At 45.6% G+C, this 26,960-nt stretch overlaps 1 protein-coding gene across 1 annotated transcript in view; it reads right to left on the bottom strand.

Moving 5' to 3' along the window:
* TEK (TEK receptor tyrosine kinase) overlaps positions 1 to 26,960 on the bottom strand; it is a 668,093-nt gene that overhangs the window by 447,294 nt on the left and 193,839 nt on the right. The window lies entirely within an intron of this gene.

The raw sequence follows: 26,960 nt of genomic DNA, 5'->3' as shown, positions 1-26,960 counted from the left end.
GTCATGTGCACTTAGCATGTTCTCCGCCTAGCTGTGTTGCACAGCCTGGTGGAGAACATGCCCAGGCTCCCAGGCACTGCCTGAGTAGCCAAACAGGACGCTCAGACCAATCACAATGCTGCATGAGCAGCGTTGTGATTGACTGGGAGAGTCTGGGAGCCTGAGTGCCTTTCGGTGCTGCCATCGCAAAGAGATGAAGGCGGAGGAGAGGCGTGCGGCGGAGGCAGAGAAAGTAAGTTTTTTTTAATCCATTCCTCCTCCGTCTCACCACCCCCATTCCGAGGCAGCCGCCACTGAACATTGGACATGTTCTTCGTGTCAGCAATGTCATATAAACAAAACCTTTGACTACTATAACAATCTTAAAATTTTACAGGAAATAATGCACACACGAGATGTTATTTAGCATCAACCTCAAAGCAAGCAAGATTAGCTGGTTATGTGCATGTAATAAGGATACTGTTAAAAAAGGTAAACAAAAAAGGTTAAATGATTTTGTTAAGAAACATTTTTTTAAAAATCTGCAAACATGCTATAAAATGAAAATAGATGAAATAATATTGATATTAGAATATTGAGCATGTATTCCTCACTTTGGATAATTAGTCAGATCTTTGCCAAGTAGCGTGCAACGCTTTTAAGGGTATATTATCAAAACATGGAGTTTATCTAATGCCACTAGGTAGTTATAGTTAGGTCTGAATTTTCATAGGAAGTACCTTTTTTTGTTTGCTAATAACTATGCCGCCGTTTTATGAATCTTCACTAAACTTTCCAAAAAAGTGCTCTTCTTTGCTTAGTTTTGTCATAGAATGGTGCTCATCAAGCAGGGGCTGAGAAAAAGGAGGAGTCCCAAAATGCTAACTACCCATGCAGATTCTATAGGGATTTTTGAACAGTACTAGAGCCAAAACTGCTGAACAGAATGACACAAAATTTGACAGGAAGCTAGAACTTGGTATCGAAAGTGTGCTTTGTTCATATGATGTATATCTGTTCAGTAGGTTTTTTAGGAAAAATTAGGATTAAAAAATATGTGTATGTCTGACCGGGACGGTTGGGTTTGAGGGACTCTCATGACAGTCCCACAAGCAATTCATCAACAAAAATCGAGCGTTCCGATTGGCCTAGGGACCTATTTTTCCCTTGGCCCATCTTCCGTCCGCGAAGTGAAGGTCCTGCAGGAGCAACTGCTCTGATTGGCTGGCCACAGCCAGCATGAACATAAATGTTTTAGTGATGATAACTGGACTCCGGGGACTCAGTCCCCTGTTTTGAAAATGAGTAAAAAAAGATATAAGAGGGCAGGGTAAGGATACCCTGCCCAGCTCTTCTCGAGGGGGGGATCCTAGAGGCATACATGGCAAATTCATGCTTTGTAACATCATATATACCGTGATGGTGGCTCCCTTTATAGCACAGAGATCACCGCCCTAAAGGCTAGTATCTCTAAAACGGATGCATTGATTTTTGCCTCCCTGTCAGACTGGCAGCCGTCCACCACGATCTAAATGATCTCATATGTTGTCATCCTTCCCAGCACTGTTACATATGTCTTTGTGGGCAAGAATTGGCTCTGAATAACTTTGTGTCTATCAGCCACAAATCAGAAGTTGTATTTTAATTAATCATCCAATTCAAGCAGAATCCTGAAATGTATGACACAGAAGGACTTATTAATAATTGCCCATGTGGTTTTTATCAGCCAGATTTAGGTTTTTATTGTATTACTCTTCTTAGAAGAATCTAATGGTTGTGAAAGATCTCTAATCTACTTCAAATGCCTTTCAGTTTGAAATTCTGCATGATAGAACATGATTTGAATCATTTTGTTATGGAAGCTCCCAAAAATTTTTATGGCAGCTTTTAGCCTGTGTTTACCTTTTTTGTGAAACCTAGGGGCCTAATTTAGAGTCTGGCTCAGCGGGAGCACTTCTGTCAATAGGCAGAAACACCTGCTCCTGAAGTTAAGGTCCCCCTGCTCTATTTAGACTTGGAGGAAGCACCAAGTATACACCGACAGAGCCTCTGCTGGATCCACCAGTGTAAACTTCTAACCTGACAGTACTTCCAGCAAGGAGCCACTAGTTCACATTCATGGTTGTTCCTCCCTATTATGGACAAGATACCCATCAGTCATCTTCCCTGCCCATGTCTACCACGCGATGTATAGTAGATAAGGGGAGAGAAAATGCAGACTGGCCCTCATATGCAAGTTAAAAACTCCTTGCACGCTGCCCTTTTTAGGTCTCGGCATCGAGACCTATTGCTGTCGAGTTCGCTCTGAAGGGAGACAGAGCGGGGCACGAGCGCCGATTGCACCTCGTGGACCCCCCCCCCCCCGCCGTGCACATCTCTTGCTCCAACTATACACAGCCGGTCAGCCTCTCAATCGCGCGCGTGCACACACACACACACACACACACACACACACAAGCGCACAGAGACACACACCTACAACTAAGCCCCACACCGCACACACAGACACACGCACACACACATTCCTCTCCCCCCACTCACCGGGCTCTTTCCACGTGTCCCTCTCCCTCCGCAGCAGGTCAGTCTCGGCATCGGCATCAGGCTCCATGTCTTCTCCGGCGATCCTCCTCAGCTTGCGTGCACGCTTACGGCGATGTCTCGTGCGCACCCACCTCGTGCAGTACTCATGCCTGAACCTGGGGAACGGGATCGTTTTTGTGGTGTCTCGCGCTGGTGCGCGTGCAGCAGTTCTAGCGCGGGGCAGGTCAGGATATTTGGGGGGGGGTACTTTGCTTGTTTACGTTATTTGTTTAGTTCGGTTTCAGGCGAGTTCGAGAAGGAGAGCTCCGTGAGTCACCCACAGGTAAAAGAGAAAGATATTCGCGCACATTGTTTACAGTCATGCGGAACAAAGATTATGTGAGTCGCCGCTGGTCATGGCTGCGTTTGTAAGCAGGCCATGCTTGCGGAGTTGCACTATCATTGCGCGTGTGCACTTGAGGACGAGTGCTGCTGGGGTCAGCGAGACCCTGCGCTGCCTTCTGGATCAACAAACACGTGTCTCGTTTCTGTGTGATGCTGGATCGTAGTAACTGGTCACGCCAACAAAGGGTATGTAGATTGCCTACCCTTCCCTGAGGTCAGAATGGTTCCACCTTTGAACGCTACATTGGTCACTCATGAATGGGGGCACTTCGTAGTTGCGTCCAGTTGTGAGGAGTTACTCAGAGAAGCTTGCACTCTTGCAACACCTGCCATATCAGCGCGGTGTCTATTAATGATAATTTGTATTGTTGAAAAAAAAGCCAAACCATTTTCTTTTTCTTGAGCTTTTCCTTTTCTCTCACTTATCTCTTCCAACACCTCGTTTATCTTTTTTGCCTTCTGTTTTTGTTTTCCCCCTCTGTGCCTTTGTTTCTTTCGTTCATCTTCTTTCACTTCTATTTATTTTACTTTTTTCACTTTGACTTATGTCTCATTCCTTCCTCTCCTGCAGTTAAACTTTTTCACAGTCTACAGGCTTCATTTCTTGGTTAAATTTGCATTTTATTTTCGGTACTTCTCTTATTTATGCAAATGTATATAGAGCGGACATTCCCCAAAGGTGCTACAGCGCTTTGCAATATAAATATGTCCCTTCGTTACATGGATGTTACAGATGGTTTCAAATTAACAAACACTACCAAAGTAGGTACGAGGTTAAGAAGTTACAAAAAGTAAATCATTACAGAAATCACATGAAAGAACACAAACGAGTATGAACAAGAGGCACATGGCAGTAAAAGGTTGAGGTTGTGTGGGTGTCTGTGCAAGAAGCTGATTGCAGTGTCTTCAATAACGTGTGTGGGGGGGAGAGGTTTGGAGGAGAAGGACTTTCAGGTCAGTTTTGAAAGTCGCTACAGAGGCTGTGCGGAACCAAAGGGAGCATGACGGGGCAAAAAGATCGCCTGCTTCGATGTTTTGTGTTAGAAGAATGGCAATTATTGTTGCTCGTTTTTTGTAATCAAGTCAAGGGCCAGACACCGGAAGGGTTTCTACCCAGGTGACGCATTGAGCGATGGGCGGGGTTAATTGTGTAAGGGTGAGTGGGGCGAATGCTTCAATTTATAGCGGCTGCAGCCGAGAGAACTTTCAGTGCAGTCAACTTTAAGTTGGAAGATGTCGTCCCCACTAGCGCGCACCGTTCTTATAACCGGCTGGAAGTTGTCCGGCAGCTTCTGGCAAAGCCCAACGCGCCCGAGCAGATCTTTGCCACCTGCAGGACCCGGGAATCACCACAAAGTCTGGTAAAGTCCTTCATTTCAAGTAGGTATAAATCGTGCTGGAAGTGGGGTGGATTCCTTCATCCAGGGCTGTAAGTGGGATGAAAAAACTGGAGGTGGGGCCTCCCATAGGGGTGTGGCCGGTGTAATTAGAGGCACGGCTAAAAATACTTAAGCTAATGTGTACTTAGCTTTTAGTGTGCTGGCCCACTGGTATTTTGCTACGTCTGTCCATTCATCTAGATATATAACACAAGTAACTTTACACCTACAAAAAGCCAGGGCTATTGGCATGGTCAATGGTTGTAAATTTCATAAGATAAATAAGCAACTATGACTTTTGTTATATGCAATATTGAAAATGCTTCCATTCTTGTGGGCAAACTTGTGGCGTAAGCAGGGCTTTCAGTGGGCCGGGTCTTACCGAGTCTGGGCACCGGCAGTTTTTAGGTCGAGGACCGTAGGCTGCGCTTGCGCAGTTTGGTCCTGAGATTTAATGTTTATTAGAATGGGGTCTTGAACCCGCCCCTCTTCTCCATTGGCTGGCTTCCTAAACGGAGGCCAGCCATTGGAGGAGAGGGGCGTCACTCTGTTCAAGTCCCGTCTTTTTCAGATTCGGGGGCAGTTTTTTTTTCGCTTCTTTCTTGTTTTCTTTCTCTCCTCTTTCCATTGGCTGGAATTTTACCTTCCAGCCAATGGGAAGAGGGGAGAACGAAAACCACGCCCCCGAATCTGAAAATGTCGGCGCTTTTCGGAAGCTATTTCTGCCCGACCGCGAAGAAGTAGAGAAGCTGCTGTGCTTGTTGGCGTTGGCCTGCTTCCTGCCAGGGGCCTCATGCTGGTAAGGGTGTCGCTTCCCTTTGTGTTATAAATAAATCCTCTTGTCCTTTCAGTCCCCACACGGCAACCCTTTCCCCGACCCCCTCAACCCTCACAGCAGAGACCGCAGTCGCTAGTAAACTTCAGAGGCCTGCGGATGCCTCGGGGCTGCGGGACGCCAGCCGGGGACAGCTTCCAACACAGGGCTGATTGGTCCTCCTCCCACCTCCACTTCAGCCCACCCCGCCACCCCCCTTCTCATGGCCTCGCTCTTCCTCCCCCTGAGGCAGGTTCTCTCAGCTCTGCCAACCACCACCCATACCCCTCATTAAGACTCCTTCCTGGAGGCCTCACATCCCCTCGGCGCGGCGGCTGTGCGTGGCTCCCGGCAGAGGCGAGGGTAAGCGCCGGCGGGCAGGGGCAGGCGCATTGATGAGGCGGGCACAGAGAGTGGACCATGGCAAGGGCTGGGGGCAGGCCTGGCAAGGGGCAGGGTGTGCCAGGGCTCACTTTAAACAACAGGGGCACAGTCCAGCGAATAAAATAAAGGGCACAGGGAGTGGACCATAGCAAGAGCTGTGGCACACGGGTCTATGCCAGGGGACAATGCAAAAAGTGTGAGCTGAATGGGTGAAGTCAGCGCATTGAATGGGAGATGACCCCGGGGAATGAAGACGCACGGTGGGGCGGGGTGAGTGGGGATACCCAACAATGTAAAGAATAACGGGGTACATGGAGGGGGTAGGGTCACAGGTCACGGAAGTTAGGAGGGTCCGGAAGGTCAGAACTGTCCACAATGAAAGAATGGAGAGGAAGGAAGCACGCGGAAAATGTAAACAGTGGGGGGGTGGCAGTTGTAGGCGGTGGCACTCACAAACAAGGAAAACAGATATGTAATGGAGGTGCCGCCGGGAGGATGGTCGTGGGAACTCCGACCACGTTAAACGGAATGGGGCACCGCAGGTGGGCCCAGTGTTTAGGGACAGCCCGTCATTTGTGTAAACCTGGCGTCGCTAGCTTCGAAAGCGGGCCGAGACGATCTAGCCTTTCACTACTCCTAGGTCGATAACATGAGCACCAGGAGCCAAGTAAGGGCAACACCTGTTGTTTTCACAGCTACAAAACATCAATCACCCGTCACGTTTGTGGGCACGGTTAACACAATGCTTTTTTTTTTGCATCCACTTTTTGCCTCGCCTCCTGGACTCTTGTTGGCTTTGTGTTTGTTTTTTCAATGAGCGTGTTCAAGCCTAGCAGTAGTAGCGTGCTCATCACTTGGGCGGGTCCGGCCTCTGGGTCCTTTGTGCTCCCCGCGGAGCGAGCAGGAAGTCGCCCATGTGGTGCCTAGCTTTATGAAAGGAGGTTTCGATTCAAGGCTCCGCACGAGTTACAAGAGGGGAGTTTAGACATAAGGTTCATGTTTTAGTTGAAAATTAAAACAAAGTTTCTCAGATGCTGTATTAATATTTGTAAGCTGCTCTTCTGCAGTTAGTGCGGCCTCCTAGCGCTGACTGTATTGGCAGGCGCTGCGAGGATCGTATAGCGCAGGTGTGGCCCAGTCTGGGTCTACTTTTAACTGTTGAAGATGCTCGTGTTTGGGTGCGGGGCTTTGAAGTATAGGCGCCGGAATGCGTGGTGTAAGGGAGGAGGGGGGCGGGGTGAAGAAGCACCCCCAAAATAACCAAGATGAAAAAGCAATAAACATCTCTTTAAAATGTGTGTTTAACTTGTCACCTTTCCAGAGGCAGAGGCCAAATATCAGGCAATGTTTTCTGTCAAATTGCTGCTTATTCTTTTAACACAGCCCTTGGTGTTTACTTATCCTCTTTTGACTCCAAAGTTGGAGTATTTTGCAAAGTGAAAAATCTGACAATCTTGCTGGGATACGCATTTATTTATATATATATTTTTTGTATTAAGTAAACGAAAAAATAACAAATAACTATGGGATAGGCGGCATGGTTGTGGAAGTTATTATTTTGCTGCAGATCTTCTTATTTGGCAATGCAGACTTAATAGTCCTGCACTCTTATCTAATAATGTTCCATTGAAGTTTTGCTGGCGGATAAAATTGACCACCCGCTGACTTGCCACATACTGACGTGATGAATACAATGGCCCAAATCTGAGGTTAATGGATGCCTGCGCACCATCTGACCTGGACTGAGGGAAGCAACGGGTGAGCTCTGGGAGTTGGTGGGGGCCTCGAATGACCCATTTGTAAATAAGGAGAGTCCCCGGGGTGAGGGTGTGTGTGTGTCTCTTTCGCTCTGTGTGTGTGTGTGGCTCTGTGTATGTGTGTGTGGCTCTGTGTGTGTGTCTCTGTGTGTGTGTGGCTCCGTGAGTGTGGGTGTGGTGCAAATGCAATAGGTCTCGTATTTGCAAGAGATTAAGCTATTGGAATTGTAAATGACAATGCCATTTTTTTTTACTGTTGCTGCTCATGCACTGTGTGCTTCCACTGTAGCTGTTCACGAGGTGTGCGCCCCCCTCCTACCTGCGGATGAAATGTATGCACCTATCCCAGTTGTTAATGCGCCTGTTCCCTCGTTGTGCTTGCTTTTCTGCCACCTCCTGTTCCCTCGCTGTGCTTGCTCCCCTGCCCCCTGGCTGTGCTTGCTCCCCTGGCTGTGCTTGCTCCCCTCCCCTTCCCCATGGCTGTGCTTGTTCCACTGGCTGTGCTTGCTCCCCTGGCTGTGCTTGCTCCCCTGGCTGTGCTTGCTCCCCTGGCTGTGCTTGCTCCCCTGCCCCCTCGCTGTGCTTGCTCCCCTGCCGCCTCGCTGTGCTTGCTCCCCTGCCCCCTCGCTGTGCTTGCTCCCCTGCCCCCTTGCTGTTCATTCTCCCCTGCCCCCTCGCTGTGTTTGCTTTTCTGCAACCTGTTCCCTCGTTCTGAGCGTTTTTTCTGGCCTCTGTTCCCTGTGTGTGGCTCTGTGTGTGTGGCTCTGTGTGTGGGGCAAATGCAATAGGTCTCGCATTTGCGAGCGATTAAGCTATTGGCATTGTAAATGGCAATGCCATTTATTTATGTTTAAAAAAAAAACCATAATTAAAAATAATGTCATGAGCAATGCCAATAGCTCTAACTTTAAGAATGCCGAGACCATTGCATTGTAAATGCTTGTGTTTTCTTGTTTTCAAGAAGAAGACTCCTACTTTCCAAGGAGGCACTTTTAACATGGAATCCACTTGGCAAAGTTTCAGTCCATTCCGCGACGCCATCACAGAAGTGGCTCCACTGAAGGCACAGAGCTTCTTGCCAAGCAGACGAGGATCTTTAAATAAGACAGGTAGCCTTTTACCAGGGGAGCAGAGGACATCCCTCCATTGACTTGACAAATGGCGGCCTGCCTGCCAAGACAATACCTGGCCCTAAAGATCTTGTCTTGAAGAATGCCAAGAGCACAGAACATGACTGGGGACTGAAATATATTAAGACTTAATGTAGATGAAGCATAAGATATAGATTTCTTACAATCCTGATTGTGAACGACTACCTATGCAGTATATATTATGAACTCTATTGTGTTTTGTAATATCTCATTATTTTCCTCATTTTACACTACATTTCGCTTTAATTTAGTATTTACAGTTATTTATATTGTTCTCAAAATAATTTGATTCTTTCTTTTTTAATGTGATAAAAATAAAATTGAAAAAACATTACATTTGGAAAAATTTTATTTAAAAAACATTACATTTGGGGAAACTTGCATTCTCTTACCCTGTCATAATGTTGACTGCCGTGAACTCCGCCTAGATCAGAACTTTCCTTGGAACATTTGACAACACACTCTGTAGTGATGTGGGTTCGACCCATAAAGTTCTCCAGTTTGTTTTCCTTTTTGCACCTCTGGTGGTTTACATCTTCTGCGGTGCGAGAATTCCGAATTGAGTCTCATTTACTGTAAAACGTAATGCCCGGTTACTCACCGGTAATATCCATTACTCCGAGTCCTAGTCTCCCCGTCCCATTCCTGAGCCCTTCCCTCCCTCCCTGGGTTGCATTGTTTCTTTGGGGTGATTGTTTCGCTTTCTGGGATTATTTTCTTTGGTATTCTCAGGATGTTTCTATCCGGCACTTCCCCCTTTATTGTCACGTGATAGTGACGCCATGTTGGGGGAAGTGCAAAAAGCTCAGCTAGGTTATAGGTTTATGTGGAGCAGACTAGCTGCTCACTGTTAAGGAATGTGACGGGGAGACAGGACGAGGAGGTAATAGAAATTTGTATCTGAACTGCAACCTCCCAGTGTCGACTTTTGACTGTAAAGTCAGCCACCTTTGGACAGTTACAGTAAGGAGCTATATATAGGTTGTGCATAACGTGTAACACACATGTACACACGAAAGCTGAGTGAAGAAAACTATTGTCTCACTCACCCTGCCATCTTGGAACAAGCAGACCTATTGGCAGATGTGACACAAGATAACATTTCATGAGGGATAATCGACAGTAATGCTGAACTGTAGCTATTACTTTTGGGCAGAGTGTATAGGCAGCAGGATTTTACAGTGCACACTTTTTTTTATCTAAAACATGTTAAATCCTACCATTTTATTGGCACATGGTACAGAGGCCAGCAACTTTTTTAAATACATTTTTTGACAGGTTCATATTTAGGATCAGATTTACTCCTTATGAGTTCCTTCACATTTATGTGTATGAGTTATATTTCTTTGAGTTCACGGTTATTGAGATTTGCTCTTGATCTGCCGAGATAGGCAGAGGAAATTACTGTGCCTACACCTGGCAAATCAAAGGTCCTTTAGACAATAAACCCCATCTAAAAAGGGATTAATTCCTGTTTCCGGAGTGATGGGGTGGTGTTGGGAACATCATAGGCTTACTGCATCCTCCTCCTGTTAATTAGATCAGTTGATGTTATGGGGAACTGGAGGGGTGGGGAGAAACACATCAGAGCTGATCTGACTTTGTGTTGGAGACTTCAGCCATCTTGGAATTCTTCCAGTATCCTCTGTAGGAGTTGAAAAGCTGGTGGACTGACTCTTGATAATGTGAATTATAGGTGGACAGATTATGTGGTGACATAGGATTGGGTGAAGAACCCAAAATTGACAGAATTATTTACCTCACTTTATAACCTCCTGCATAAGCATGATGAATTGTGGAGACATCAAAGAAAGGCAAAGGGCCAGTTCTGCTGGTTGTCTAGTGTCAATTGCCATTGGGTAGTAGTGCTTGGCTGACTCCTGACCAGTACCACTGAAGCAAAGGGGTTGGACCTGAACGGCTGGAGATTGTTAGAACTATCTGCTGCTGAAGACTCGTGGGATGATGCTGTGGAGCTTGTGTTGCCTCAGGTTGGGAGAACAGCAGGGCTGGGCAGGAAGGCAGTCAAAAGCCCTACTAGAGGAACTGTTGTTTTCCAGGAGGAGGAAGCAGAGACCCAGTCTGTGCAAGGACAAAATCCTCCTCTAAGTATATGGGTGTGAGGTGAAAGAGCAGCACTTGCCTTGGTTGTTGTAAGTCCCCTTTGCCCTATCCAGGTGTGCCTGAGACAGCTTCTCTGGGAGGAGCCACGGTTGCCTTGAGCAAAACACTCCAAACCCCATTTAAATGCCTGTTAAAATGTGCCCAATGATGCTATTGATATCCAAGATTGAATTCCAGCTTTGTAGGAGCCTTAGTTAACCAGGTCATTTTCCCCCTGGCTCTGTGAGTAGCCCACCAGAGCTGTGTGACAGCGATAAAAACCCTACGTATGACTTTGCTGTTGCATTATGGGCATTTAAGGTTTTGGGCTTTAAAACACTCTTGCCATGATACGCACCTTTGAAAATCTCTCGTCTGTATGAGGAGAATGCACATCTGCTAAGGGGCGAGAAGTGGGCTTTTCTATGTCCACCATTACATCGGCCAACAATTTAAGTGTGGGCCCAAAAGAAACGCTCAGGATTTAGCAGCTGTACAGACCTGAGTGCACGTAGTTACTCTGAGTTTGCGAGCACTGAACATCTGGGTTTCCAGGCAATAGTAATAACATTGAGTCTGAGTTTAACTTGTCTCGCTAGTAAGAGACTTTATGATATGCAGTTTGAGTCTGGCTGGACTTTGCTCTGGTCTTTAATGGAAAATACATCATGGTATTGAATTTAGGTCTGGTCAGTAGGGTATTTGGCTTATCTAGTCAGAAGCTCATTGTTATAAAATGTGAGGCTGCATGAGGGGTGGGAATGGTTGGTTTCTCTAATGAGAGACCTTATGGTGTGCCAAAGGCAGTATGCCTTTATTTTATTATCCTGAAAAAGAAAACAGCTGTTATTGTTTGTCTGTTAATACTCTATTTTAAAGCCTATGCGCAAGTGTTTCATTTGTTATATCCCTCTTGTTTTGTTTGAATCTGGTTTATTATTATTCAAGCATAAACAGGGTTAAGGAGTTAACATGTCAGGACAAGTTACATTGCCAAGCTTACATCAACATCACATGTAAAACACATGGGAGTAATATTATAGCACAAACTGTGTAGTAAACAGACGTTTAACATGTAACAATAAACAGGCATTTGGCCTTATTTAAAGGACAGTGAGCATGACTATCTCGGTGCATGGGGGACGCTACTGAGCGCTCATGGACGTCCTACTGCAGGGCCAATGGCATGCGGTGTTGGTAAAATGCAATTCCTTTTCAGATTCAACAATAATGGAAGGCATCAAGGAAAGGAAAAAAATAACGGGGGTGTGCGGAGAGAAAAAATAAAGGGACAAACTGGACCAACTTAGGTCTCCCCAGCCCTCCCTCACCCCCCTGATCCGTCGAATGTATCAACAATACACACATTTCCAAACAACGAACCCAGCAAAGATTAACCCCTTCTCTGCGGCGCGAATTTTGCTGTGGTGCGGGGATTTAATTAGGGGGCGTACCCCTTGAGTGCTCAGGACGGCCCCCAGCTGTCCTACGTCACGCTGTGAGTGTGCGCAGGACGGCAGGGGGCCATCCGAACTCCACCCACAAATTAATTCTCCAGCGCAGGCACGGAATTCCTACCGCGCTGGGGAATCGGCGGCGTTCGGATTGCCCCCGGCCGTCCTTAGCACACGCCCACCGTGACGTAGGACGGCTAGGGGCCGTCCTGAGCACACAAGTGGTTAATTCAGATGTGAGGTGAGCATGAAGATGTTGATTATCGTCTTGCACGAATTGGGAGGGTGGATCTCCACATCTACTGCCGCTACATTCATTGTAGCATCCAGGTGATCCAATTCTCGATGTGGCTCATTTTGAAAGTCGTAATATAGTGTCCAAGTAGGCAGCTATAGGGATCTTACGTAGCCCTAGAGTATCCTCTTCATGTAACGCAGTGTTCGCGGCTTGGGCCCACACAACAAGCGACTGTCTCCAGACCACCGGAGGGGGGGGGGGTTCAAGTGACTTCAGGGTCTCGGGATTAGAAGCTAGGCTACCAGCATACCCAGATCAAAAAAGCGGGAAGTGACCCTCTGTCTCTTACTTTTGCGAAAGAGACCCAAGATGCACGTTTTTTATGTGTATGTTACAGTGTGCCCGAACAACCTAACAATTGGGTCCATAACATGTGATGGAATCAGCGTCTGGCATGTGACAACTGGGGCAGTTGGTGTCAATACCGTGAAAGTATTGTTTTTTCTTAGTGGTCGTGAGGTAAGCCCTCTGGACAATGTAGTACTGAATGAGGTGAAATCTAGCATTGTGAGGGACCCTGATTGATCTTTCTAGTATGGCATCAGCTCTTTATCGGTTCAGGGATGGGCCAGATCTTCTTCCCTGTGCAGCCTCAGAGATAAGAGCGGGACCACTGCCCTGTGTTGGTGCAGTGAGGCCGCAAACCATCTCATGAGAGGCCTGCCTGACCCTATAACATGTAGATATTGGACTGTAAGGTGTGTCAGGCGCTCCCTTAACATGTCTGCCCATTTGCCGCCCCGTGCCTCAATTAGTGAAGTATGCAGCAGAAATTGGCCCAGAGGAAGAACCTCTTCCTAACTAGCATGTCATAAGGTATTAGGGCACCGTCTCGGTAGAGGTCCCCTGGGTGTCCAGACCAGCAGCCAGCCAGGTGCAGATCGCTGCAGACGTGGTGGTGGTACAACCTCTAGGCATGCCGAGCAGGGCTAGTGCCAGTGCATGTGGGACCATGGAACGTGTGAGGTACAGGCCCCATGGTAACACTGATATGCGACTCCAAGAAGCAGTGACTCCGACGGCATTCCGCAAGTGCAGGGATGAAATAGTCGGAGTTTTGCCGAGAATGTCCAGGCCGGTGACAGCATGGCAGTGTCGGAGAGCTGTATTCCGCCATCCATTTGGCCACCCATTGGAGCTGGAAGGCAAGATCATTTTGTTCCATATTTGGTACTGGAAACCCGCCTTGGTCTCTAGGTAAATAAAGTTTAGATAGTGCCTCCTTGCTAGTGTGAGTTGTTCCAGATGAACTCTCTCATGGTACCTTCAAAAGAGTGGAAGAAGGGAGGTGCAAAATATAATGACAAGTTGGTAAAATAATAGAGTATCTGAGGTAGGACCAACATTTTGAGAAGAGCTATGCGACCCATGACAGACAGCTGGTGTGTGCACCAGAAGGACATCTGGGATCTGATGGCTTTCCAAGGTTACCCTCTAACAGGTCAGCTGACTGATGATATACTCTCACGCCTAGGTAACAAAAAGCTTTTGGTTGCCATAATATGTGAAGACCACTAAGGGCAAAGTTAGGTGCAGGGCATGTAGGGGTAAATGGAAACAAACACGATTTGGCCCTGTTCATACACAGACCAGAGAAGGCAGCAAAGTCGTTGAGCATCCGGGCCAGTATGTCAGGATAGGAGGGCATGTCTCGGATGTACCGGAGAAGGTTGTCAGCATATAGAGAGAACGTGTGGGTTTAGTCTCCCAGCGGAATGCACTGTGTGCCCGGATAACCAAGGCAAGTGCTTCTGTGGCTAAGGAGAAGAGTAACAGGGATAGCGGGCATCTTTGGCCGGTACCTCTGCAGATAGGGATTGGGTCTGATACGTAGGCCCCCGTCTTCACTCTAGCCATCAGCGCGGTGTACAATAGCCGGATCAGGCGGAAGAAACAGCACCCAGCACTGTAGCGGGTCAAGGTGGCAAACAGAAAATCCTATTCCAGGGAATCAAGGGCCTTCTCGAGGTCCAGTACCAAACACCCAGAGTGTGGCCAATCGAAGGGGCCGATTAGGATGGCGGTTTTTCCGCATCCGCCGGCCTGGAGGATGCGGAAAAACCGCTGCGGAGCCTCCAAAGACCCACCGCCAAATTAGGATGGCTGGTGGGTCTGGAATTCCGTCCGCCGCTTTTCCGCCGCGGTCGGCTTCCGACCGTGGCGGAAAAGCTATAACATGGCAGGCGGTGTCTATGAGACACCGTCCGCCATATTAGGATGTTCGTGAATACATGCTTTTCCACGGCGGCTTTTCCGCCATGGAAAAGCATACGGACATTCACTTTGGGGGCCCGTTGCGGGCCCCCTGGGTGAATGGGGGGTGGGGGGTGCACATGGGGGGTACCTATGGTACCCCCCTGCATTTGCGTGCACAAAGCAGCAGGCACCGTGCGGTGCCGGCCGCTTTGTGCATGTAAATGTAAAACATGCTTTTTTAACATTGCGGCGGGTGCAGCTTGAAGCTGCACCCGCCGCAATGTTAAATATAGAGGATGTGACCGCCACCCTGGCGGTCACATCCTAATCAGCACGGAGGGAACGCCGCAGCCCCTGCGGACGTTCCCTCCTCCTCAAGGGTGGCGGACGGACGCAAGTCCGTCCGCCATCCTAATCGGCCCCGAAGTGCGGAATATGTTGAGACCTAGAAGAAGTGTTGCAAATTTAACAAGATATTACAGGCCGGAATAAACCTGTTCTGATCAGAGTGGACCAGAGACAGGACCAAGGACTTTGCCCAGTATTTTACATTCGGTGTTGACCGAGACCAAGGGTCGGTAGGAATCTAGAGCAGTTGATCCCTGTCAGGTTTAGTTAAGGAGAGGAGCAAGAACCGATGCAGTGTGCACTGCTTAGTTCTGAGTTTCTAGCCCAGAACTCTCACCTGAGTCAACCTTGGACTGGTCTGCATCATGACCCTAGGAATCAAGGCCAGATTTACCATTATCTGATGCAGTGCAATGCAGCAAGACAACTTGCTGCACAGCACTATATCAAATGAAGAGAGCAGGAATGTACCATATTTACTAACATAGGACGCGTTCCTGCTCTCTCTGCGCTGGTGCACTCCATGCAGCCTAGCACCAATGCAGACACCCTTGTGTTATTGTGCAAGGATGCCTGCGTTGCAGTCAGATTTTTTTTGTGCAGGAAGGAGCACCTTCCTGCACAAAAACGATCCTTAGAGTTGCTTTCCTCTTTCTAAGTGTGCCGCAAAATGCAGCAAACTTAAGATAGATGAAAAAACGAGGAGAAATATAGATATTTCTCATTGTGCGCCTCTATCTTTAAGGCATAGTATTTTGACATATTGCAAGGTTTACCTGTCTTGGCAAATCTGGGAATGCACCAAAACACGTGGATGGATGTGTGGGAACACCCACTCTCCACACATGCAATACCTTCCCAGCGCAGAGTAATGCAAAGCAGCAACTTGTGCTGCCTTACTTTTCTCCAGGTTTCCTAAGCAACGCAGGACCATGCAAGGTGGCCTTGTGTGGCTTGGTAAATCTGGCTTAAGGATTGCATTGACCTTGCGTCACATTGCATGACACAAGGGCAATGCAATCCTATGATAAATCTGGTCCCAAGTGCTAAAAGGGGTTCTTGGTTTTTAGGGTGTGGGGGCCTCTAGAACACGAGCGGCAATCAATTCCTCTTGTGTTCTAGACTCCAGGGGAACTAGTAGCAGAAGAAGTGCCAGAGCCAAAGAATTCAACCAATATGAGCATCCAGGTTTTATACTTAAACAGTATAGCAATGACTGCACTGCTAATATGGTGAAACACGGGCAGCAGGTCTCTGATAGGGCCTCCCATATCGAACTCGTAATCCATTTGCTGTTAAATCAACAGCACACTGTGATGGATTTTAAATGTTCACTATGCTATAAAAGTGATAATAATTGTGAGTAAGTTAGTTGGTGTTCACACTGTAATGGATTTTAAATGTTTAAGAGCGGACACGCGCTGACTTTCACTTTGGTGAGATTGTTTGGCCACTATTAACTCGCTTGCGCATGCTTTTAAATTCTTGATCTTTGATGTTCCAGCATTACTCTGCTAACTTTGGAGACTTTTTTTACTTACTGGCATCTCACTTGTCTTTTGCTGCCCGCACCTCGGTTCCACCACGGTGCTTCCCCGATTGTAGTGGAGGGTGCAGGCGAGACAGTATCTCTACTGTGACTGTTGGGGGCGGAGCGCCGCGACTAGCGCCGCGCTTGCAGTCTATATCAGTCTACGGCTTTCCCGCCGCGCAGTGGACCCGCGCAGCCAAAGGTGCGCCAAAGGCAAGCCCGTCTGCGCCCGTCCGCGGACAGTCGGGGCCTGGGGCCATGCCTTATGCCCATTTTCTCCGCTACTCCATATCTGAGCTATATTCACTTCAGGGCAATTAGGCTCTTCATCCCCTCACTTTGAAGACTCTAGACAAACTTCAGATTCTGTCCTTTAAGAAGGTTGATTGTACATCTCCGATCACGCCACCGGACCCTGAGCCCCTTACTCTCTGTGGAAATTCTACTCCCACTACCCCCCCCTCCTTTGCTTGCCCGACAAAATGACCATTTGCTATCTCAATACCCGTTCCATGGTCAGACATCAACTAGAGATCTTCTATTTCTTAGACGCCAGTAAACCAGATATGCTTTTATTATCCGAAACCTGGCTTAGAGCTGAATCAAGCCCTGATATCTTAGCAGCTATGCCTGATAACTACTACATCCTCCAGACTAACAGGTCAGAGAATAAAGTTGGTGGTGGGGTGGCGGCCATAATTTCTCAGGCACATAAATTCACTTCTCTGACTATTGTAGGTATTCCTTCTGTTGACAGCCTCCTTCTCAAATTTGAATCTACCTACCACCTCCTCTTTTATTTGTGCACTTTTTTACAGACCCCCTCTTCCTATGCCCTCTTTCCCTCAGTCATTTGGCCAGGCAATTGCCGACCTTGCTACAAATCACGCCAGAGTACTGATTATCGGTGACTTTAACTATTGGCCATATGACCCACGGGAAAGTATCTGTTTGGCTGAATTCACTGACCTTCTCACAGGTATGAATTACAACTAGCATATCAGGGTAGCTACACATATTAAAGGTCACACCCTCGATCAGGTTTGGACATCCACCCTTGAGCTGTCCAATTTACAAATTCTCTCTTGCCCATGGGCAGATCATTACAGCATTTCCTTTACGATCCCTTGCCTCTCCCCCATCAAAGCCCTCCCCTCAGTATCCACTATGGCTAGAAATTGGAGCCGGGTAGATGAGACAGCTGTTTGCTCTTTTCTAGCCACCTCCTTGCCTAGTACCCCTACACCTTCTGCTCAACTGATATCTCCTCATACCCAGGCGGAACACATCAATGCCTGGTTGGATTCCGCCAGAGACAGATTAGCACCACTTAAGCGAATTAAGCACAAAAGGCCCCATGATGCTCAGCGTTGTTTTTCTGACATCTTAAAGGGAAAGAAATTAGCCCTGTGCCAGCTTGAGCACAAATGGAGGCGAGACTATTGCCCAGAAAATAAGGCTATCTTCATACTAGCCCTCAAAGATTACAAGAACACTATTCTTAAGTCTAAAACTGAATATTTCTCATTAAAAATCCTTGACTCAACCAACAAAGCTAAGGACATTTTTTCTGTTGTTGACGAACTGGTCAAACCTAGCCGTGTCACTCCAAAGCCTACTCCCTCACAGCCTCTGTGTGATTCCCTTAACTCTTATTTCTTTGATAAAATTGCTACTATTAAAGCCAGCACTCCTAAAGCTGACTTCTCTTCTGTTCCCTGTCGTTCACACATTAACCCTCACCCTTTTGATCAATTCCCCCCTATCACTCAGGAGATCTTTTTCTCTCTTCTTCATAGGCTTCACTCTGGCTCTCCTACTGACAGCTGCCCTCCTCATATCACTCGGGATATGTTCCTCCGCTATCCTGAACCCCCTCTGTCGCTCCTTAACAACTCCCTTGCTGCTGGCATTGTCCCTAATCTCTTTAAGAGTGCTGAGGTTGCCCCCGTTTTAAAGAAGATTGGTTCCAATCCACTAATTCCTAGCAGTTTCCACCCCATATCACTACTACCCTATTTGGGGAAAGTTCTAGAGGCCCATGTCACAAATTGTTTTAGCTCTTTCATAGAGCACTCTCATTTTCTTGGCTCACATCAAGCATATTTTAGGCCCAAACATTCCACTGAGTCTGTTGTTTTGGCGGCTCTTGATGAACTAAGGAAGGGAACGGATCAGAACATCACACAGGCTTTGGTGCTCCTGGATCTCTCGGCGGCTTTTGACACCGTCGACCACCATCTTTTGGTCGACCGTGTCGAGAGCGCCGGGATCCAGGGCCCCCCACTAAAGTAGATAGCATCTTTTCTCAGCGACCGCTATCAAGCTGTTCACCTTGCCAATTTCTCATCTGAGAAGAGAAGAGTAACTTGTGGGGTACCTCAGGGGTCATCCCTCTCGCCTCTTCTCTTCAATCTGTATATCCTTCCTCTGATCCTGGCCCTACGCAAGATGTAGGTCATTATTTTTAATTACGCCGACGACCTCCAGCTGGTTTTTAATATCGATTCCTCAACCGCCTCCATGGAGAATTTTCAAACTACCTTAACTTTTATCAGAAATTGGATGAATGCAAACCAGCTTAAACTGAATCCTGATAAGACTGAGCTGGTTCTTACTGGGGGTCTGACCAACCCTTGGAATTCTAATTTTTGGCCTCAATCACTGGGTTGCCCACCTTCTCCTGCCAGCTCGGTTAAAAGCCTAGGTATCATGATTAGCAGTGACCTTACCATGAAAGCCCAGATAAATTCTGCAGTCGCTGCTAGCTTCTTCCACTTGTGAAGAGTTCGTAAAATTAGTAGATTTTTAAGCACCGAGGCTTTGATTCAAGTCATTTTGGCCCTTGTCATGTCGCGTATTGACTACGCCAATTCTTTATATCTAGGAATCCCAGCATACCAATCTCGAAAGCTTCAATTGGTGCAAAACCAAGCCGCTAGGCTTGTTTACGGCCAGCCTAAATCTCCCCATGTTCAACCATTACTTAAGAGCCTTCATTGGCTCCCTGTGACCCAGCGCTGTCTTTTCAAACTTGGTTGTATCACTTTCAAGGCCCTCCTAGATCAAGGTCCTAGTTTCATCTCAACCAAAATACAGCGTTATGTCCCCATTCGTGAATTAGGCTCATCCAATATGAACCTCTTGAATCTTTGTCCATTTAAATGTAAGAAACATGGCGGTCTTAGATTTTCGTCCTTAGCCCCCCAATTTTGCAATTCACTCCCTCTGAACCTTTGTCCTTCCACTTCCTACTTCTCTTATAGGAAAGCGCTCAAAACTTGGTTGTTTGCCCAGTCCTTTAATTAAATTATCCGCTGTGTCTGTTTGCATGTGTGCCCGCCTAGCGCCAAGAAACCGTCTGGTGATTGTGCGCTCAAGAAATACTTTTAACATAACTTTTAACATAACTATGCTATAAAAGGGATAATAATTGTGAGTAAGTTAGTTGGTGTTCAACGCAGGTCCTAGTATTCCAACAACTTGTATTTCTTTTACAGGCCTGGCGACAAGAAATCAAGATTGGTGTCTTTTGGTCTTGACCATGCATAGATTGTGTGTAGAACTGATGATCAATATATGACGTAGATATAGAAATTACATCATATATTCATGTAAGGGAAGGAGTGCGTATTTTTTACTTAGGACATTTCATTAGTATTAACTGCTTTGTGGCATCAAACACTGTTCACTGCAAGCGAACCAGAGCTGGCAGTGCCCCACATTTTACAAGTCTTGCTGAAGTGACCAGGGCTTTGCTAAGGTACACTGTTGATACACCCAGTGAAGGCTGTCTGGGGATATTTTTGGACTTAGACAAGAATGGCACTGTGACATGAACGAACTGTCTATTCACATCCTGGACCTCTGAAATTAAGTAAAATGAATCATCGTACTTATTGTTTGGGAAAGTATGAATTGCATGAGACTAAACTTCAGTGGTGACTAAACCTCCTGTTTTTATGGTATCACTGTTGCTGCCAATATTTTCTGTGTTCAGGCACTGAAGGATAAATGCCGAAAGACAAAACAAAGTTTTGCTTATACAGTCAAATGGTGCAAGTGCTCCCTTCAAATTAATACCTTTAAAGAAGTGAAGAGGTCCTACTGTTTTGTTGCATTTTAAACCTAGACAAACTAAATGTCCGAATAAAGCTTTAATTCAGTATATCCCCTGACCTATCTGGGGAGAGGTAGAAGGATATAAAAAGACAAAGAGTGGCAGACTCGGATTTGTTTCATTGGTCAGTCTCTGGGCTTTTTTTCCTGGGTCCTTCTTGATGGTCTTTTGGTGTGGCCTCTGGTCTTGTTTGTTCCTGTGGGTCCTGCCCAGGGTAAGCTGGTGATTCCAGAGTGATTTACATTGCTGAGGATCTGAATAGAGGGTGTTTTTCATTCTGATACAGATGTTAAGTCCCGTAAAACAATGCAATGCGTATCTGTTATACCTGTCAGCCTCTGATTCAGATATTAAGTACAGGAAAAACAAGAATGCAATGTACATCGTTTAGACCTGTCAGCCTTAGCGTTGTCTTCCCCCAATCATTTTGCCGTCCCCCTCCTGTTTTTCTGAATTCATTTTGTTAGCCATAGGAATCTGTGCACTTTACTACTGTTAACCAGTGCTAATGTGTTTGTGCTCACTCCCTAAGACATGGTAAAATTGGCATACACCTGATTGGCATATAATTTGCTTATAAGTCCCTAGGAAAGTGGCATACCAGAAAACCAGGTTTGGTCAAATAAATGCAATTAGTGGTCCTGCAGCACCTACTTAAGTAGCCCCTTAAAAAAAGAAATCTCCTTGCCAAGCCTTAAAATCCCTTTTTATGACATCTAAATCACACATGAAGTAGGTCCTAGATAGCCCATAAGGCGGGGTGTATTGTAATTAGGCCTCTCGGTTTTATGGTATTTTTTTTTTTTTGCCATTTCCGTCTGTATTTATCCATATTTATTTTTTGGGCTTTTTTTCTGTATTTATCCACATTTATTTTTGCCACAAGTAAAAGACGATGCTACAGCTAGTATTTTTCCACATTTATTTAAATTGACAATGCACACATGCGCTCACTTAAACTAGCAATTTGTTGTGGCTTTAGCAGTGCTTTAAATGGTCCTGTACTGAGTAATTTGAAAAGGAGAGTACCTGTGCTTCTCAGTTCTGCTATAAAAACACTTCAGGATAGAGTACATGCACTTTCAAATTTAAAATATAGACAGAACTCCTCGGGTGAAACATTACCTGATGCTGGTTAACAGAACAGATGCTGTCCTTACATAAATGCAATATTTTTCTATTATTCCATGCACTTCACATTTTACCTTTCCCTCATTACCTCTGTCTTGGGCAGTCTGACATTCCTTCCACCTCCCCTCGTTCGGCTCCCTGCCACCAGCAATCTGCCCCTCATTCTCCCTCCTTTCCATCACAGGCACGTCCGTGTACCACAGACTAGTTATGATGTGTTCCATCATTAACTATGAATTGAACCACTGAGTGACTGTTAAGGGGAGAGACCATTTACATGGCAAAGGGTGCTATGAGACTTTCATGCCATAGAAATGTAAAGTTGATATTTATATATGTACTGCAAACAAAGTTAAGAAAATCATGGGGGTGGTACAAAATATTAACCAGAGGAACAGCTATCGGTGATGCAGCAGGTGCAGTGGCACCGGAGCCTTAGAGCCCCACTATAGCTGCACTTCACCGCCCAAACTGAGGACAAAAGGGTTCCAATTTCCCACTTGCTTATGGCAAATTTGCTATGCCACTCACTGCATATTCCTGAGTGGGCTCCACACGCAGACATTGTAGTGGGGGGAGATGTGGGGTAGGGTTGTTGATCTGATGCCTGACAGAGCTGTGTACGAAATGTACAGTGGTCGTGGAAAGCTCAGCAAGGGAGGAGACTCCCCTGTCCTCTCAGGAACCGGAGCAGGCTACATAGGATAGATCTTTCACAGTATTGTTTCTCTCAGCAAACCCCTCCCCACCCAGGATTTCAATTACTGGGTGTGTCATTGACATCTCGTTAGGCGATACCTCATTGTACTGAAATTTGCCCACTGGACGCAGCTTGGAAGAGCTCGCCACCCCGCCTGTGCAACATTGCATAACTGTGGAGTGAAACGGAGAGACACACTTCAAGAAATACAAAAATACCTGGGAGCTAAGGAACAGGCAAATGAACAGAGATGCAGAGGCGCATCCCCTGAACTCACAACAAATATAACTTTCTGATGGGCAAGATACGTTCTCATATACTGACCTTCACCTAATGAAGCGAGTCGCGAGGAAACAGGAAAGGATATCCTCCAGCGCCCCCCCCATGAGTCACAAGATACCAAGAAACTATTTTTCAGAAGTTGTGCTTGTTTAAATGTATTGTATTTCATCACGAGGAGACCTGATCACTCATTATGAACTTGAAAATAAGGGACTAATTAAATACATGGATTCAACATCATGTTGCGGTACATCATTATTTTAATGTATAAAATACAATCAAAGGTTGAAAAACCTTGTCAAATGTTTTCTACATTTGTAATGATCTCACATTAATCATTCTCAATTAGATGCTTTTCTCACCAAATGATTGTGCATTTTACATGGTTCAAGTACTATAACATGAAACAAAACAATATTTTTCTTTTGAGGAAACACAAGAAACAAGCTTGAATAAGCAAAAAAGTATTATTATTTCACAGATGGGGCCAATGGTAATATCGCACCTTTTCCAAAAGATCGTGAGCAGTGAGAGGAATTATTGACAGCGTTAACGCCCAATGGCCTCAATTGTCCTTGTAGCTGTACTGCATTAATGGCTGTGGTTGTTTGTGGACCTGAGCATACTGAGCGCGAAAACACACAACATAAACATATTTACATTTCAAAGCTATTACATAGTTTTAACACAACTGCTCTTCATCCCGCCATCACTTTTGTGCGTTGAAAATGATAAAATACCTCCTTATACGAGGAAAAATCATCCTCTTTTAGGTTTAAAAAAGCCGAGTGACCGGATGCCCTGCTGCAGCACTGTGAATTTAAGTGCTTAAAACGTGCACTGTGTGTGGCCTGGGACAGGAGGAGTCAGGGGCGTTGGGGGAGGCTACGGCATAGGGTGAAAGAATAAAGCCTCATTAACAAATAAATGGTCTTTCAAAAGACCTGTGAAGTACTGTCGTGCGGCAGGCTGTGTGGGTGTGCGCCCGGGAAGGAATTTCCAGCAGCAGGAAGGGGGCCTGGAGGGAACTCTGGATTCGAGCGTGGCAAAGTTTTCTAGTATTTTGCTGTTTCTAAATATAAATACAGACAAAGGAAATATAGATTTCCGTCTGTATTTATATGTAGAAATCCGTAAAAACGGAAAACCGGGAGCCCTAATTGTAATTAAAAAGTTGGACAAGTACTTTTAAGTTTTACATATACTGCTAGTGAAAAACTTCAAAATTCGTTTTAATACTGTGAGGCCTGTCTCTCTCATTGGATAACACTGGGTTACCTTATTACATTTAATAAGCAATTACTTTTGATTGGAAGCAGGTAGGAAGGGCACATTTGGTGTCGGAGGAATTGTAATTTAAAATCTTATTTAATGATGAAGTCTGATTTTAAGTCACAATTTTGACAATGCCACTTTTATAAAGTTAACATTTCCCTGTCCTACCCATTTGCCGGCAGTCTGTTTCTGGGTGACATGACTGGGTGTAGTTTTTTTTTTTGTTGCAACCTTTATTTATCGTATGTTTAGCATTTTACAAAACACAAGAATCTGACAAGGGTATGCATAAGGATTGGCAGTTTTCTTTTGTATAGTCCTTCCAGACAGCCACACTATAGAGGGACTAGGTGGGCCTAGGTGGGCCATCTCAGGCGGGATGGGGGACATAGATGTGCACAGTCCCACTTGCACATCATTAGGCTGTACCCTGCTTTCATACAAACAAACTTCACACTACCTTATTGTGCCTTCAGACAGACTGGGACCAGGGCAGGGAGGCAGGAATTTCCAAACACGTCTGAAAGGGGAAAACCTCCAGAAAATTCTCCTGCTTCAAAGGAGGCACCAAGTATAACAAGCATTTGCATAGCCAATAGGTCTCGCTTTTGGGAACTTATAAGTATTTAGTTATGCAGTACAATATCCTTGGTGCATCAACATCAACTGTTGCATGGCTAAACACTTATAAGGTCCCAAAGGCGAGACCTTTTGGCTATGCCAGTGCTTGTTTTTCCTGGTGGCCAACCAAAGCCTAAGGAAGGGGAAACTAGACAGATGTAAGTGTGAACCCGAACCTACAATGGAACCTTTCTAGTACTGGCCTGACCTCAAAAGGAGAGAAGGGGGAGGGGAGAAGAATCTGCAGAAGATACATTATACACCATAAAAAGAGTTATTAGACACAGGGTATACTTCTTCCACAGACACCTAATCTTAAGAAATTGTCTTAAAGCAGTACCCAACAGGCAGCACTAAGAAGTGCCAATCGGACACGAAAATCATGCAAAACTGTCCAGGCAAATGAGTTACTGCTCCTCTCCTGAGAGGCCCAACAGTTGTCCTTGGTAAACACATGCCCTGTTGTTCCTGAGTCAGCCTTGACATGTTTAGCTGTTCGAATCGTTGTCTGTTTACCGAGCGAGCAGAACATCAAGACCGGTCAAGGGGCATTGCAGGGAGAGCTTTGAGACTGTCTGGGGCACGTTTGTAAGGAATAAGAGTTGGTGTCCCGGGTGATTAGCTCCATTTGGGGACAAGTTGCCTACATGATTTACAGCAGGCTGCCAGAAACGGATGAGAAAAGCATATGGAATCTGTATTGCACCCACACAGCTCTGAAGCTAAATGGAGCTAAAAATTACACACATCGATTAAAAAGCGAGTGTTGAAAATACATGCTTTGATCAGAAACATTAACAGTTAATTTCTATTAGGAGAAAAGCCTTTTCAATATTAGAAATTATTATGTTTTCTAGGGATATAGATTTAAATAAAACTTTTTCTTGCCCTTAAAGGAAAAAATATTTCTAATCTGACTTGCTGGATGTAAATGTTACGATATTCTTAACACCTTAAATAAAGATATCATATTTTTCTTGCGTCGTTTAAACAGTACTTGATAGGGAAGAAAAGGGAGGGGTTTCGGGGTGGGTGGAGGAAACAGATAAACGGAGACAGACAAATGTGTGTGCTTTAGACAGACAATGCCACAGAGAGCAAAAAAGAGACACGGGGAGAGGATACAGAGATGGAGAGAGAAAGAGCGAGATAAAGAAAGGATGAGAACATGAGAAAGAGGAGAGGACTAGAGTGAGGGAGAGAGGCAGTGAAGGAAGGGGAGAGAGAGAGAGGGAAACGAGAGAGACGGAATGCGTGCAAGAGAGCGTAATCCCAGGGTGATGAAGAGTTAAACTTCCGGAGATTACAATTCCTCACCACACAGAGTAGATATACATCTCCTTGCTGCACTGTTTCAAGTCCATGATTATACCATGATTGTACCAAGTGGTCGCAGTGGGGGAAAAAAAGTAGGGGAACTGTGGGCGGAGACTACGAGGGCGGGGATAACCCACGTATTGGATCAGTGGGCGGAGTCAGAGGTGTGGCCAGAATGTGCCAAACATCCCAATTTTTAGTATTTATTTGGCATTTCACCGACCAGTTACAGCTTATTGTGTTCTTTAATTCAACCAATGGATACACTTGATTATTTAAGGTTTAATATTAGTTATTGGCATTTAAATACATTCACAAAGTGGAATATATTTCCAATCACACAATGTCCCAAATATGCTTAAAAGTGGATTCACAAGCCATTTGTCTCCAAGCCATGCAGTTTCTTTAATTAGCACTTCTCCTCTCTTCTTCCGCAAGAGCAGTTCAGACATGAATGGAAAAATATCTTAGTTTGCAAATGTTTTCTATATAATTATGGCTCTACATCTATACATCATCCACTGCATAATCTTGCAATTTTAACTAATCATTTTTGTAGCTCAAACGGATAAAAAGTTACTAAAAAACGTGACTGAGTTCCTGCAAAGTGGACGGGCCTTTGCAAAGGTTGACTGATCACCTTTCTCACTGCTGCATTTGTATGTTATACTGATACTAATGTAGCAGATTCTTTTCAGAGACTTAACATATGTAAAAATGTCTAAATAATAAAGTATAAGAAAATATATTGCATTACGCTGCAGCCTTTTTTTTTTGTTGCATATTTTAGTCAACACTGTGACATAATTTTGTCCCCCATTGTTGCATAATTCCAGTGGCTCCAGAGCAGGTAGCACATGTTAAAAGTGCTTGTGCATGAAGCAGAGAGTGTGAAGTTTGCAAACTTAGTTTGGTGTGTGTGCAAATCCTGCATTGCCGATCCTTGGTGAGTTGCAGCTACAACTGCTGAAACAAGGCCAATGGAGGTACCAATGGGTGATGCAGACTGGCCTCGATGGCAGGGCCGGCTTTAGTGCTGGTGGCACCCTGTGCAACAATGTTTATTGGTGCCCCCAAAGATCACCTACGCCTCAGACACTAAACAGAGACAATCATTTATACGTGTGTAAATCACTGTATAGGAAATGTTACATAAGAAAAAAGACTACAAGGTGTAGAAGCCACATGACAACCA

The sequence above is a fragment of the Lissotriton helveticus genome, chromosome 2_1 (genome assembly GCF_964261635.1).
Source record: "Lissotriton helveticus chromosome 2_1, aLisHel1.1, whole genome shotgun sequence".
Taxonomy (NCBI): Eukaryota; Metazoa; Chordata; class Amphibia; order Caudata; family Salamandridae; genus Lissotriton; species Lissotriton helveticus.
This window is presented reverse-complemented; position numbering and strand designations above follow the sequence as displayed.